The sequence below is a fragment of the Mustelus asterias genome, chromosome 9, assembly GCF_964213995.1.
Source record: "Mustelus asterias chromosome 9, sMusAst1.hap1.1, whole genome shotgun sequence".
NCBI lineage: Eukaryota > Metazoa > Chordata > Chondrichthyes > Carcharhiniformes > Triakidae > Mustelus > Mustelus asterias.
The window spans coordinates 36,292,283-36,307,034 of NC_135809.1; the positions used below are offsets into that span (position 1 = coordinate 36,292,283).

The window sequence follows — 14,752 nt, forward strand, 5'->3', positions numbered from 1 at the left end:
CAGTGTGTAATGGCGAGCCACCTCCACAGTTGGAATATACGGCACAGGGTTTGGAAAATCCAGCCCTTCATTTCTCTCTGCTTTTAAAACAGCAAAAGGGAGAGAGTTCCAGCAAATTCCATCACAGAAGCAGCTGTGAGTGAACGGTTAGCCAAGGTAATAAACATCAATCCCTTGAAAATGGAAGAATTCTCACCAATCTGATTCAACTTGAAGTTTACCTGAGAACCAACCTATTGGAAAATTCAACTACAAGAAGCTTTGCAACTTACTGAGAATCTTATGCCTACAAAATGTTCTCTTCAACTGAAAGCATTAACTCATCTAAGAAACTACAGGCCTGCCAAGAAACTACAGGCCTGACACAGTGGTTAGCACAGCCTCAATGCCAGGAACTCAGGTTCAATTCTGGTCTCGGATGACTGCTTGCGGAGTTTGCATGTTCTTCCCATGTCTGTGTGGGTTTCCTCCGGGTGCTCTGGTTTCCTCCCACAGTCCAAAGATGTGCAGGTTAGGTGGATTGGCCATGCTAAATTGCCCCTTAGTGTCCAAAAATGTGTAGGTTAGGTGGATTAATCATGGCATTGTGCGGGGTTGCGGGGATAGGGCGGAGGGGAGGATTTGGATTAAATGTTCTTTTGGAGAGTCGGTGTCGACCCGATAGGCTGAATGGCCTCTTTCTGCACTGTATGGATTCTGTGGCTGGAATTTTACTGGCACGCCTGCCCTGATTTTGGGGGCGGGCGAGGCTCGGAGGACAGCATGTTCCGTTGGCCTCGGGCGGGATCGTACGAACCTCTATTGGACGTACTGGTAAAATTCTGCCCCCTGGGTCAATGGTTCTATGGAAAGAGAGACTGAGACAATTATACTTTGCAATCATATTGGTTTTTTTCATGTGTATCTAATGTTTCTGTGACTGATAGTGGGTGTATGATGAATGAGTGAACCATCACTTTTTTAAAACCGTCAATCTTTATTTTTAAACTCACGAAAATGGCTTGGAAGTATTTAAATTGGGACAATCAGTCTGATGGTAAGAAAATACACACACCTTGCGTACTAAACATGCTCATCATGGATAATAAGAAAGTAGATAAAATTTATCCATGACAACATGGATAATTATTTCTCTCAGAGTTACAGGAGCAATACACGAAGTGCACAATATTGAGGCACACGTTTCATCAGGAGTGGGTCCATTGGGTCTAAAATGACATCCTTTGTTGCTTTAATAGGTCAGGAGGAGTGCTCCATTACCCTCCGGATTGCTCGTCCTGCATTCTTGTTGCTTTCTGCACCTTACATAAATGTGTCATCCTAAAGATACGCCTCAATTTGATCACTTGTGAGAAGCGCCCCTAGCTGCTTTGAAGGCAGAACAACATGGAGGAGAGAATCAGGATTTCATTCTGTTGAAACCATCTGAATGGAAATTGCTACAAAGGGCAGATGAGCCATTCCATCGTGTCACTGATAGATGGTAAACTCAAAAAATTATCCCCATCGCACCGAGTTGTTAAGTTTCTGGCTGCTTCTCACCAGTGTCTCATTCAATGGCCTGATGGCATTTTCCGTAAGTTGACCTTAATCTTTGCAGTCAGAAATCTCCGTGCTTTTGATTCCTGTTTCTGTGGAGGTCCCAGTGCGTGAATTAACAGTGATGAAGTCATGAAATTACATTTGCAGTCTAGATGAAAATATTACAGTAGCAGTTTGACCGGCTGAAACAACGAATTTTACAAAATAGAAGTAAAATATAATACATTGGACTCAGGGATTGAGTTAAATCGATTCATTTAGTGTCTTCTAATTCTGTGGACACTTTGCCTGTTGCCCGACATATCGGCAGCTGTTTCACCAAATCTTTCAGTTGATGTAGCATTCCCATTACATATTCAATCCTACATCTTCAATATTCACACTGCAGTTTTCATGCACACTATCATAACACAATGTTGTCTCAAGCAATATCACTCAGGAATGCAGCTTTATATGAAATACATTAAACCACATCCTTCCTCTGAAAAAGCTTCAAAATGCAGCAAGGGCTAAAAAAAAAAATCTGTAGAGGCATATTGGTGTTTCCCATTCTGCCTCTTCGAAAAATCTTATTCCCAAACAAAAATACTAATAGTCATGGGTGCTTGCATATATATATAATATGAAAATATTAGATATACATATATATATATATACATATATATAGCACTGCTGCCTCACAGCGCGAGGGACCTGGGTTCAATTTTTGGCTTGGGTGACTGTCTGTGTGGAGTTTGCACGTTCTCCCCGTGTCTGCGTGTGTTTCCTCCGGGTGCTCTGGTTTCCTCTCACACTCCAAAGATGTTAGGTTAGGTGGATTGGCCATGCTAAATTGCCCTTTAGTGTCAGGGGGACTAGCTAGGGTAAATGCATGGGATTATGGGGATAGGACCTGGGTGGGGTTGTGGTCGGTGCAGACTCGATGGGCCAAATGGCCTCCTTCTGCGCTTTAGGCACCTATGATTCTACATATATTGACACCAGTTTCACCAAGCAAGCAATCACAATGCTCTGACTATACAATTAACAAATTAAATATAAATCAATCCTGATTCCGAATTGGATCAATTTAAAAGTTCTATCCCATTAACACCTGACAACACATATATGCTCGCCACTCTAATCTAATCACCTAAGCTAGTCTTTTTAGAATGGAAATAACTAATACCCTTTGAAACAGAACAAAACACACTTGTTTAAAAATATTTGCTTAACAGAATGCTATTTTTTTCAATAACTATATTTGAGAAGTTCTGTCTCCACATTGCGGACACTCCCTCCTTTATGTTAAAGCATAGATTTAGATCTGATCTAGCAGCTCAAAACGGGGCATCAGTTTAAAGTTTATTTATTAGTGTCACAAGTAGGCTTACATTAACACTGCAATGAAGTTACTGTGAAAATCGTCTGGTCGCCACACTCTGGTGCCTGCTCGGGTATGTTGAGGGATACGGTACGCATGGCCAACGCATCTAATCAGCATGTCTTTCGGACTGTGGGAGGAAACTGGAGCACCCGGAGGAAATCCATGCTGACACAGGGGAACATGGAGACTCCGCACAGTGACCCAAGCCAGGAATCGAATCCGGGTCCCTGACTCTCTAAGACAGCAGTGCTAATCACTGTGCCGCCGTTTGGAGAGAAACTTGCAGATGGTGGTGTTCCCATGCACCTGCTGCCCTGCCTAACAAGAGATCAAGGGTTTAGAAGGTGCTGTCTATAGGAGACGTGGTGAGTTGCATCTTGTAGATGGTACTAACTGCTGCCACTGTGTGTCAGTCATGGAAGGAGTGAATGTTGAAGGGAGTGGATGAGGCGCCAATCAAATGGGTTGCTTTGTCCTGGATGGTGTCGAGTTCTCGAGTATTGTTGAAGCTCCACTCATCCAGGCAAATAAAGAGTATTCCATCACGTTCCCGACTTCAGCCTTGGAGATGGTAGACAGCCTCTGGGAATTCAGCAGGTGAATTACTTGCTGCAGAATTCCCAGTCCCTGACCTATTCCTGTAGCCACTGTATTTATATGGCTGGTCCAGTTCAGTTTCTGATCCCCAGGATGGAGATAATGGGGGATTAGTGATGGTAATGCCATTGAGTGTCATGGGACAATGGTTAGATTCCCTCTTGTTGGAGATGGTCATTGCCTGGCACTTGTGCAGCACAAATGTTACTTGCCACTTATAAACCCAAGTCTGAATGTTGTTCAGGTCTTGCTGAGCACATACTGCATCAGTAGCTGAGGAAACGAAAAAGAGTCGCAAAAGTAAACATTGGTCCTTTAGAGGACGAGAAGGGGGATGTAATAACTGGAAGTGAGAAAATGGCTGAGGCATTGAACAGGTATTTTGTGTCGGTCTTCATAGCGGAAGACACAAATAAAAATTGATGACAGGAAGGCTATGGCAGGTGAGAACCGGGAAACTATCATTATCATGAAAGAGGTAGTGTTGGGCAAGTTAATGGGGCTAAAGGTAGACAAGTCTCCTGGTCCTGGTGGAATGCATCCCAGGGTACTAAAAGAGGTGGCGGGAGAAATAGCAAATGCACTAGTGGTAATTTACTAAAATTCGCTGGACTCTGGGATGGTTCCCGCAGATTGGAAAACAGCAAATATGATGCCACTGTTTAAAAAAGGAGGTAGACAAAAGGCGGGTAACTATAGGCCAGTTAGCTTAACTTCTGTAGTAGGGAAAATGCTTGAATCTATCATCAAGGAAGAAATAGCGAGACATCTGGATATAAATTGTCCCATTGGTAAGACGCAGCATGGGTTCATGAAGGGAAGGTCATGTTTGACTAATTTGGTGGAATTCTTTGACAACATTACATGTGCAGTGGAGAATGGGGAACCTGTGGATGTGGTGTATCTGGAGTTCCAGAAGGCATTTGACAAGGTGCCGCACCAAAGACTGCTACATAAGATAAAGGTGCACAGTGTTACGGGTAATGTATTAGCATGGATAGAGGATTGGTTAACTAACAGAAAGCAAAGAGTGGGGGTAAACGGGTGTTTTTCTGGTTGGCGATCAGTGACTAGTGGTGTGCCTCAGGGATCAGTGTTGGGACCGCAATTGTTTATGATTTACATAGATGATTTGGAGTTGGGGACCAAGTGTAGTGTGTCAAAATTCGCAGATGACACTAAGATGGGTGGAAGCGCAAAGTGTGCAGAGGACGCTGAAAGTCTGCAAAGGGATATAGATAATCTAAGTGAGTGGGTGAGTGTCTGGCAGATGGAGTACAATGTTGGTAAATGTGAGATCATCCATTTTGGTAAGAATAACAGTGAAATGGACTATTATTTAAATGGTAAAAAATTGCAGCATGCTGCTGTGCAGAGGGACCTGGGTGTCCTTGTGCAGGAATCTCAAGGAGTTGGTTTGCAGATGCAGCAGGTAATTAAGAAGGCAAATGGAATTTTGTCCTTCATTGCTAGAGGGATGGAGTTTAAAAACAGCGAGATTATGTTGCAGCTGTATAAGGTGCTGGTGAGGCCACACCTGGAGTACTGTGTACAGTTTTGGTCTCCTTACTTGAGAAAGGATATTCTGGCACTGGGGGGGGAGTGCAGAGGAGATTCACTAGGTCGATTCCGGAGTTGAGAGGGTTGGCTTATGAGGAGAGACTGAGTAGACTGGGGCTATACTCATTGGAATTCAGAAGAATGAGAGGAGATCTTATAGAAACATATAAGATTATGAAGGGAATAGATAAGATAGAAGCAGGGAAGTTGTTTCCACTGGCGGGTGAAACTAGAACTAGGGGGCATAGCCTCAAAATAAGGGGAAGCAGATTTAGGACTGAGTTGAGGAGGAACTTCTTCACCCAAAGGGTTGTGAATCTGTGGAATTCCCTGCCCAGTGAAGCAGTTGAGGCTACCGCATTGAATGTTTTTAAGGCAAGGATAGATACATTTTTGAACAGTAAAGAAATTAAGGGTTATGGTGAGCGGGCGGGTAAATGGAGCTGAGTCCACAAAAAGATCAGCCATGATCTTATTGAATGTCGGAACAGGCTTGAGGGGCCAGATGGCCTACTCCTGCTCCTAGTTCTTATGTTCTTATGAGTGGCGAATCATGCTGAATATTGTGCAATCATCATTGGACATCCCGACTTCTAACGTTATGAGGGCGATTCACCCAAAAGAATTCTCAGTGTTGAGTTTGTGGGAAAACTGGAGTAATTCACATTGGTTTTTCAGTGGGAGTTCAGACTAGAATCTCCCACACGTCATCAAGTTTCAGAGGGCGGGGCCTATTCACGCTGGAGAGGCTGAAACCAGTGGGCTTCTGTGCATGCGCAGTGGCCCTGAAGTGTCAGCCTTTCGTTTGCTGGCCAGCTCAATCGCTGGCCAGCCCGGGACCCCAGCAGTGCTGCTTCCTCCCCAACCTCCCCACAGTCCGATCGCGGCTCCCCATCCATTCGCGGGCCAGCCCCGAAATCCCCTCTTTCCAGCCCGTCCCAATCTCTTGCCCCCTCCCAGCAGTGACGATCCCCCCCCCCCACCCCCCCGGCAGACCCCCACCCACCCTCCCCCCCCTCCTCCCCCCCGGCAGACCCCCGCCCTCCCACCCCAATCGCTGGTCTCCCTCCAGCCCCCATTGATTCCCATGCAGAGAGACAGAAGGACACCCCACCCGCACCGATCGCCCCCTAGACCCTACCCATAGCATGCCCCGCCCTCTAGACCCCCCCCAGTAGGCCCTGCCCCCTTGGCATGCCCCATGCCAGTGAACAGTGCCAAGATGCCTCCTGAGCATGGGCACTTTTCCTGAGGGCAGTGCCAGGGGCACAGGCTGGCACTGCCAAGGTGCCCATGCCCGGGGCACCCCCCCCACCACCTGACCCCCTGGAGGGCCCCAAATGCCCTCCCCTTCACTCCAGCAGGGTCATGCCGCTAGCTCCCCGAAAGTGGACTGCTACTGTAATCCCTGCTGGAGTGAAACAATCTGGTGGGGTGGGAGATGATAGCGGGCCTGGAGAATTCAGTCCTGGGCCCGCTAATAGCATTTAAATAGTATGTAAAATATTATTTAAATGCTAGACCCGCCTCCCAGCCAATTTCTGGTGCTTCACAGACGCCGCCGGAAATCCGGGCCTGGGAGTTGCAAGCGTGGCACAAACACTCACACGGGAATCCCACGAATCGGCGACGTGCGGTTCTCCCAGCCCGCTGCGCTAAAAAATTAGCACAGCAGGATGGGAGAATCGCCCCCTATGTTGGAGCAAAGTTAGTTGAAGATGGTTGGGCCTCGGACACTACCCCGAGGAACTCCTGCAGTGATGTCTTGGGACTGAGATGACTGACCTCTAACAACCACAACCATCTTCCACTGTGCCAGGTATTTCGGAGAGTCAGTGCAGACTCGATGGGCAAGATGGCCTCTTCTATAGTACGACTCCAACCAGCGGAGAATTTCCCCCTGATTCCCATTGACTCCAGTTTTACTAAGGTTCCTTGATGCCATACTTGGTCAAATGCTGCCTTGTTATCAAGAGCAGTTACTCTCACCTCACCTCTGGAATTCAGCTTTCTTGTCCACATTTGAACCAAGGCTGTAATGAGGTCAGGAGCTGAATTACTCTGCTGGAATACAAATTGAATTTCAGTCAGCAGGTTATTGCTAAGAAAATGACCCCTTCCATCACTTTACTGATGGTTGAGAGTAGACTGATGAGGGAGATAATTGGCCTGGTTCAATTTGCCCTTTTTGTGTACAGGACATACCTGGTCAATTTTCCACATTGCCGGGTTGATGCGAGTGTTGCAGCTGTACTGGAACCGCTTGGCTGGGGACATGGCAAGTTCTGGAGCATGAGTATTCAGTACTATTGCCAGTATAGTATCAGAGCCCATAGCCTTTGCAATATCCAGTGCCTTCATCCGTTTCTTGATGTTTCTTGGAGTGAATTGAATTGGCCGGCAACTGGCATCTGTGACACTGGGGCCCTCAGGAGGAGGCCGAGATGGATTGTCCACTCAGCACTTGTGGTTGAAGATTGTTGTAAATGCTTCAGCTTTATTTTTTGCACTGATGTGGCGGGCTCCTCTATCATTGAGGATGGGGATATTTGTGGATCTTGCTCCTCCATTCAGTTATTTCATTGTCCACCACCATTCACAGCTGGATGTGACAGGACAGCAGAGATTCGATTAGACCCATTGGTTGTGGGATCCCTTGGCTCTGTCTATACTGAAACTTCTGTAACTTCTTCCCTACACCACATGAACTGTAGCAGCACAAGAAGGCAGCTCAACAACATTTCCAGTAAGAATTTAGAAATGGACAATAAATACTAGCCTTGCCAATGAAGCCTACTCCCTTGACCAAATAACAAAAAGTTTAAAGCAGCTGGGGACTGTAAACAATCAAACAAACTTTCCAACATCACAAATATCACCAACACACTGAGACCAAATAAGAACATTGATCTATTCAGTTTGAACAATAAAATCAGCAGTTGTATCTAATTATAGAGGAGATCTTTTTAAGTGCTAATGATGGATTTACAATTTTTTTTACGACAAAGGGCTTTGAGGAAATTTTGCACCAGTTACATAACTTACTTAACTGAAAATAAAGAACTTAAGAATTGCTTTTAATCGAACAGTAGTCTTAAATATATTTGATAGGATTAAAATGGTATAATGTTGAGTTACATGTGTTAATAAGGAATATCTAAGTTACATGTTGACTGCAAGAGTTACCAATCCTTCTGAATTGTCTGGAATTTTCCTGGAATTGAAGATAGATTACCTGGGCACTGCTGTGAGTAACTCTGGGAGAAATATAAAGTAGATACTGTGAGCCACCCCATGCACCATCAGAATGAGGTGGAGCTTTAACACATGAGGATGGAGTCCAATTCATATGCAGCAAGGCAAATTTCCATTCATAGATTAAACTGCTCTGGAGAGCACCATGGATTTCGGTTGTTGCAGTTATGATTTTAGCCCAGTACTTTCCATAACTTTGTTATTCTAATCAATTCCCTTTTCTATTTGTCTCTTCTCATCTTTTCCTAAATCAGTAAGCTGTATTTGTGAGGTAATTATTAGTCATTGAAAATCACTATAGATTCATCTTTCTGCTGTTACTTTTCACTGTGGCACAGTGGTCAGCACTACTGCCTCACAGCCAGGGACCTGGGTTCGATGCCCGGCTTGGGTCACTGTCCGTGTGGAGTTTGCATGTTCTCCCCATGTCTGTGTGAGTTTCCTCCAGGTGCTCCGGTTTTCTCCTACGCTCTAAAGATGTGCGGGTTAGGTTGATTGGCTATGCTAAATTGACCCATTTCAGGGGGATCAGTAGGGTAAGTGTGGGGTTACGGGATAGGGTGGGATTGCTGTCAGTGCAGGCTCGATGGGCCGAATGGCCTCCTTCTGTACTGTAGGGATTCTATGAATAGGGAGGAAGAAATAGAATTTACATTTCTACCATTTGACTCCCATTGTCTGTGGTGTGAAAAAGTTGCCAGCCCTTGTGGATTGCAGGTGAATTTTGAAGTTTTTGAGATATTAAGGGGAACTGATAGGGGAGAAAGAATATATTTCTGTTGGTTGACCAATCTAGGACTTAAAATTAGAACCAGGCCTTTCAAAGGGTGGTGGAAGTTTGAGACTCTTCCGCAAACGGCAACAATTGAATTGTTCATTTTAAATCTGAGAATTAATGTAGATTTCTGATATTGAGACAAAGGTGATGCTCTGTCACAGATCAGCCGCGATCGCGTTGAATGGTGGAACAGGACTGAAGGACTCAATGGTCAACTCCTGTTCCTATACCTCCTGACTTGCTGAGCATTTCCAACACTTGTGGCTTTTGTTTGGGATTATGGAAATTTGACCACCTTGGATTTTTCGGAGGTGGTATAAAGCTCAATTTTCAGATGGTGGAACATCAGAGAGCGCACTTTGCAGAGGTGGCAGGCAACCATTCATGGGAACATTCGGTTTCCAATTCTCCAATACTCCGCCAGTGAAGAGTATGTTTCACAAGTACATGGGGAGCAATGGTACGCAAGTATAGGCCCAGACAATTACAAGGTAAACACAATGATGGTCGAAAACTATGGGTGTATTACAGGATTAAGCCATCAGGTAACTCTATTGATACCACACGCTCTGAGGAGAATGAATAATAGAATCCTACAGTGCAGAAGGAAGCCATTCGGCCCTTAGAGTCTGCACCAACCACAATCCCACCCAGGCCCTATTCCCATAACCCCTCATAGTTACCCTGCTAACGATAGCAAATGTGAGGTTATCCACTTTGGAAGAAATAATAGTAAATTGGAATATTATTTAAATGGAGAAAAATTACATCGTGCAACTGTGCAGAGGGACCTGGGGGTCCTTGTGCACGAATCGCAAAAACTCAGTCTGCAGGTGCAGCAGGTGATCAAGAAGGCGAATGGAATGTTGGCCTTTATCGCGAGGGGGATAGAATATAAAAGCAGGGAGGTCTTGCTGCAACTGTACAAGGCACTGGTGAGGCCGCAACTGGAGTACTGTGTGCAGTTTTGGTCCCCTTATTTGCGAAAGGATATATTGGCCTTGGAGGGAGTGCAGAGAAGGTTCACCAGGTTGATACCGGAGATGAGGGGTGTAGCTTATGAGGAGAGATTAAACAGATTGGGTCTGTACTCGTTGGAGTTTAGAAGGATGAGGGGTGATCTTATAGAGACATATAAGATAATGAAGGGGCTGGATAGGGTAGAGGTGGAGAGATTCTTTCCACTTAGAAGGGAAACCAGAACTAGAGGGCACAGCCTCAAAATAAGGGGGGGCCGGTTCAGAACAGAGTTGAGGGGGAACTTCTTCTCTCAGAGGGTGGTGAATCTCTGGAATTCTCTGCCCATTGAAGTGGTGGAGGCTTCCTCGTTGAATATGTTTAAATCACGGGTAGATAGTTTTCTGATCGATAAGGGAATTAGGGGATATGGGGAGCAGGCGGGTAAGTGGAACTGATTCGCTTCAGATCAGCCATGATCTTGTTGAATGGCGGGGCAGGCTCGAAGGGCCAGATGGCCTACTCCTGCTCCTATTTCTTATGTTCTTATGTTCTTAATCCTCCTCAAACTAGGGTTAATTTAGCTTGGCCAATCCACCTAACCCGCACATCTTTGGAGTGTGGGAGGAAATTGGAATACCCGGAAGAAACCCACCCAGACACGGGAAGAATGTGCAAACTTCAGACAGACAGTGACCTGAGGCCATAATTGAACATGGGTCCCAGGCACTATGAGGCAGCAGTGCTAACCACTGTGCCACCGTGCCGCCTGTTGGTTTAAGCTGTTTTGTAATGTGGCAACATGTTTTTTTTTCTAATTTTATTCCAAACATCTTTCATGAAGAATGTCTTGATGCTGGATTCTGTCTTCATTAGTTTGGGGGTCTGGGCAAAGTGGAAACTGGAAAGAGAAAGTATAAACCAAAGCATTCAGATTGATTAGAGAAAGCAACATTACCAGGAATGCAACCCATGATTGCAACCAAATTCCTAAAGTCAGGGAGTGTTTCCAATTGAACTAATTATCATTTCTTAACATTAGTATTTATTAAAAAAGGGACTAGAAAGGATATATTTAAATCACATTTGCCTGAATTGGACAGGTGGCACTGTGACACAGTGGTTAGCACTGCTGCCTCATAGCGCCAGGGACCCGGGTTCAATTCCGGCCTCGGGTGATTGTCTGTGTGGAGTTTGCACATTCTCCCCGTGTCTGCATGGGTTTCTTCCAGTTTTCTCCCACTAAATTGCCCCTTCATGTCCCAAGATGTCTAGGGGGATTAGTGGGGTAACTACGTGGGGATACGGGGATAGGGTCTGGGCGGGATTCTCTGTCAGAGAGTCAGTGCAGACTTGAATGGGCTGAATGACCTCCTTCTGCACTGAAGGGATTCTATGAAATCCTTTAAAGTAATTAAAGACTCAATAACATTTTATCATTTAATAAAAATAAACTTTAAAAACATAGGTGATCAATAGAACTCTTCTTGCAATTATTTTTCATGAAATACACTGCTGCCCAAATGGGAACATGGCATTTTTCAATTAGGAGCACAGTGACTTCTGTTTGCGGGAAGTTACACAGACAAATCCACGTTCAGTTATGATAATCACAGTTTGGTACCTTAACAAGTAGAAAATTAGCTTTTCAACCTCTAGCAGATATCTTTGAAAGCAAAAGTTAGATATGATAGAGTGCAGAAAACACAAAGGTTATGTTTCCCTTACTAAAAAGCGACCAAAATCATTAAGGAAGCAGTGTTAGCAAGTGCAATGACCTTGATGATGGTAACACTTTGCCCCTTTCCAGTTCACAGGCCAGAGGATAGATCTGAGAGAAGATAGTAAACCAGGTGAATGTCAAACTAACCAAATTAGGATGCCAAGGCTATTCAATAATATCAAGAAATCAAACAATCTTTAAGGAATTCAATGATCAGACAGAACATTCTTGAGAAAAGTTGCAGTCAAACATAAGGGAAGGTTTCTTTGGTCTTGCCAATTTAATTTGATTTAATTTATTATTGTCACATGTAATAGTATACAATGAAAAGTATTGTTTCTTGCGCGCTATGCAGACAAAGCATACCGTACATAAGGAAGGAAAGGAGAGAGTGCAGAATGTAGCGTTACAGTCATAGCTAGGGTGTAGAGAAAGATCCCTAGCTATGACTGTAACACTATTTTCTGCACTCACTTGTTTCCTTCTTTATGAACAGTATGCTTTGTCTTATAGTGCACAAAGAACTACACTTTTCACCGTGTGCTAATGCATGTGACAATAATAAATCAAATCACATCAAAACTTAATACGAGGGAGGTCCATTCAAAAGTCTGATGGAAGCAGGGAAGAAGCTGTTTTTGAGTCAGTTGGTACGTGTCCTCAGACTTTTGTATCTTTTTCCCAATGGAAGAGAGTATGTCTGGGGTACATGGGGTCCTTGATTATGCTGGCTGCTTTTCTGAGGCAGCAGGAAGTGTAGACAGAGTCAATGGATGGGAGGTTGGTTTGAGTGATGGATTGGGCTTCATTCATGACCCTTTGTAATTCATTACAGTCTTGTACAGAGCAGGAACCATACCAAGCGGTGATACGACCAGAAAGAATGCTTTCAAAGGTGCATCTGTAGAAGTTGGTGAGAGTTGTAGTGGACATGCCAAATATCCTTAATCTTCTGAGAAAGTAGAGGTGTTGCTGGGCTTTCTTAACTATAGCAGCCAAGTGGAGGGACCAGGGCAGGTTGTAGGTGATCTGGACACCTAAAAACTTGAAGCTCTCGACTATTTCTCCTTCGTACCCATTGATGTAGACAGGGGCATGCCTTCCACTATGTTTCCTGAAGTTGATGACTATCTCCTTTGTTTTGTTAACATTGAGGGAGAGATTATTGTTGCCGCACCAGTTCACCAGATTCGCTATCTCTTTCCTGTACTCTGTCTCATCATTGTTTGAGATCCGACCCACTACGGTGGTATCATCAGCAAACTTGAAAATTGAGTTAGAGGAGAATTTGACCATACAGTCAGAAGTGTATAAGGAGTATAGGAAGGGGCTGAGGACACAGCCTTGCTGAGCACCGGTGTTGAGGGTGATCATGGTGGAGGTGTTGTTGCCTATCCTTACTGACTGCAGTCTATGGGTTAGGAACTCAAGGATCCAGTTGCAGAGGGAGGAGCTGAGTCCAAGGCCACAAAATTTGGAGATGAGTCTCATAAGAATTATAGTGTTAAAGGCTGAGCTGTAGTCTATGAATAGGAGTCTGACATTGGTGTCTTTGTTATCTAGGTGTTCCAGGGTTGAGTACAGGATCAGGGAGATGGTGTCTGCTGTTGACCTATTGCACGATAGGTGAACTGTAGTAGATCCAGGCAGTCTGGGAGGCAAGAATTGATTTGTGCCATGACTAACCTTTCGAAACACTTCATAATGATGGATGTCAGAGCCACCGGACGATAGTCATTAAGGCACGCTGCCAGGCTTATCTTTGGTACCGGGATGATGGTCGTCTTCTTGAAGTAGGTAGGGACCTCAGATTGGTGTAAAGAGAGGTTGAAGATGTCTGCGAATATCCCCGCCAGCTGATCTGCGCAGGATCTGAGTGCTCATCCGGGTACCCCATCCAGGCCAGTCGCTTTCCATGGGTTGACTTTTGAGAAGGCTGCTCTGACATCGGCAATGGTGACCTCGGATACAGATATACATTGATCCCTGAAATAGATGCATGGCCAAGGCCTTTGTACAGCAAATTGGCACAAATGAGGCTGTGCAGAGAACCAGAACTGCTGCTATGGTGCACCTTGATCAATGACTCATGTCATTGGAGACCACCCCCTAAGCAAATTCAGCGGAGGTTTCACGGAGCTCCATTTAGTCACTGTGGAAGCTGTTGCCTGGCCCGGTGAATACTAAACATGCTCAAAAAGGATCAACAGCAGCCAGGAGTGGATGCTAACCAGTGAATGGGAAAGCTCAGAGTTTGAATACCAGAATTGTGGTTAGCAGTCTAAGATGGGCAGTCATAAAGTCATAGAGTTATAGAGGTTTACAGCATGGAAACAGGCCCTTCGGCCCAACTTGTCCATGCCGCCCTTTTTTTAAAAAAACCCTAAGCTAATCCCAATTGCCCACATTTGGCTCATATCCCTCTACACCCATCGTACCCATGTAACTATCTAAATGCTTTTTAAAAGACAAAATTGTACCCGCCTCTACTACTACCTCTGGCAGCTTGTTCCAGACACTCACCACCCTCTGTGTGAAAAAATTGCCCCATCTGGACACTTTTGTATCTCTCCCCTCTCACCTTAAACCTATGCCCTCTAGTTTTAGACTCCCCTACCTTTGAGAAAAGATATTGACTATCTAGCTGATCTGTGCCCCTCATTATTTTATAGACCTCTATAAGATCACCCCTCAACCTCCTACGCTCCAGAGAAAAATGTCCCAGTCTATCCAGCCTCTCCTTATAACTCAATCCATCAAGTCCCAGTAGCATCCTAGTAAATCTTTTCTGCACTCTTTCCAGTTTAATAATATCCTTTCTATAATAGGGTGACCAGAATTGCACACAGTATTCCAAGTTTGGCCTTACCAATGTCCTGTACAACTTCAACAAGACATTCCAACTCCTGTATTCAATGTTCTGACCGATGAAACTAAGCATGCCAAATGCCTTCTTCACCACTCTGTCCACCTG

General features: G+C 44.8%; 1 protein-coding gene across 1 annotated transcript in view; it reads right to left on the bottom strand.

Annotated features, from left to right (window-relative positions):
- Positions 1-1,685: 1,685 nt before the first annotated feature.
- The window catches only part of fam180a (family with sequence similarity 180 member A), a 91,169-nt gene continuing 78,102 nt past the window's right edge, over positions 1,686-14,752 (bottom strand). Inside the window, exon 4 of the mRNA XM_078219966.1 lies at positions 1,686-1,724. The gene's annotated coding sequence lies outside the window, so the exon portion shown is untranslated. The remainder of the gene's footprint in view (positions 1,725-14,752) is intronic.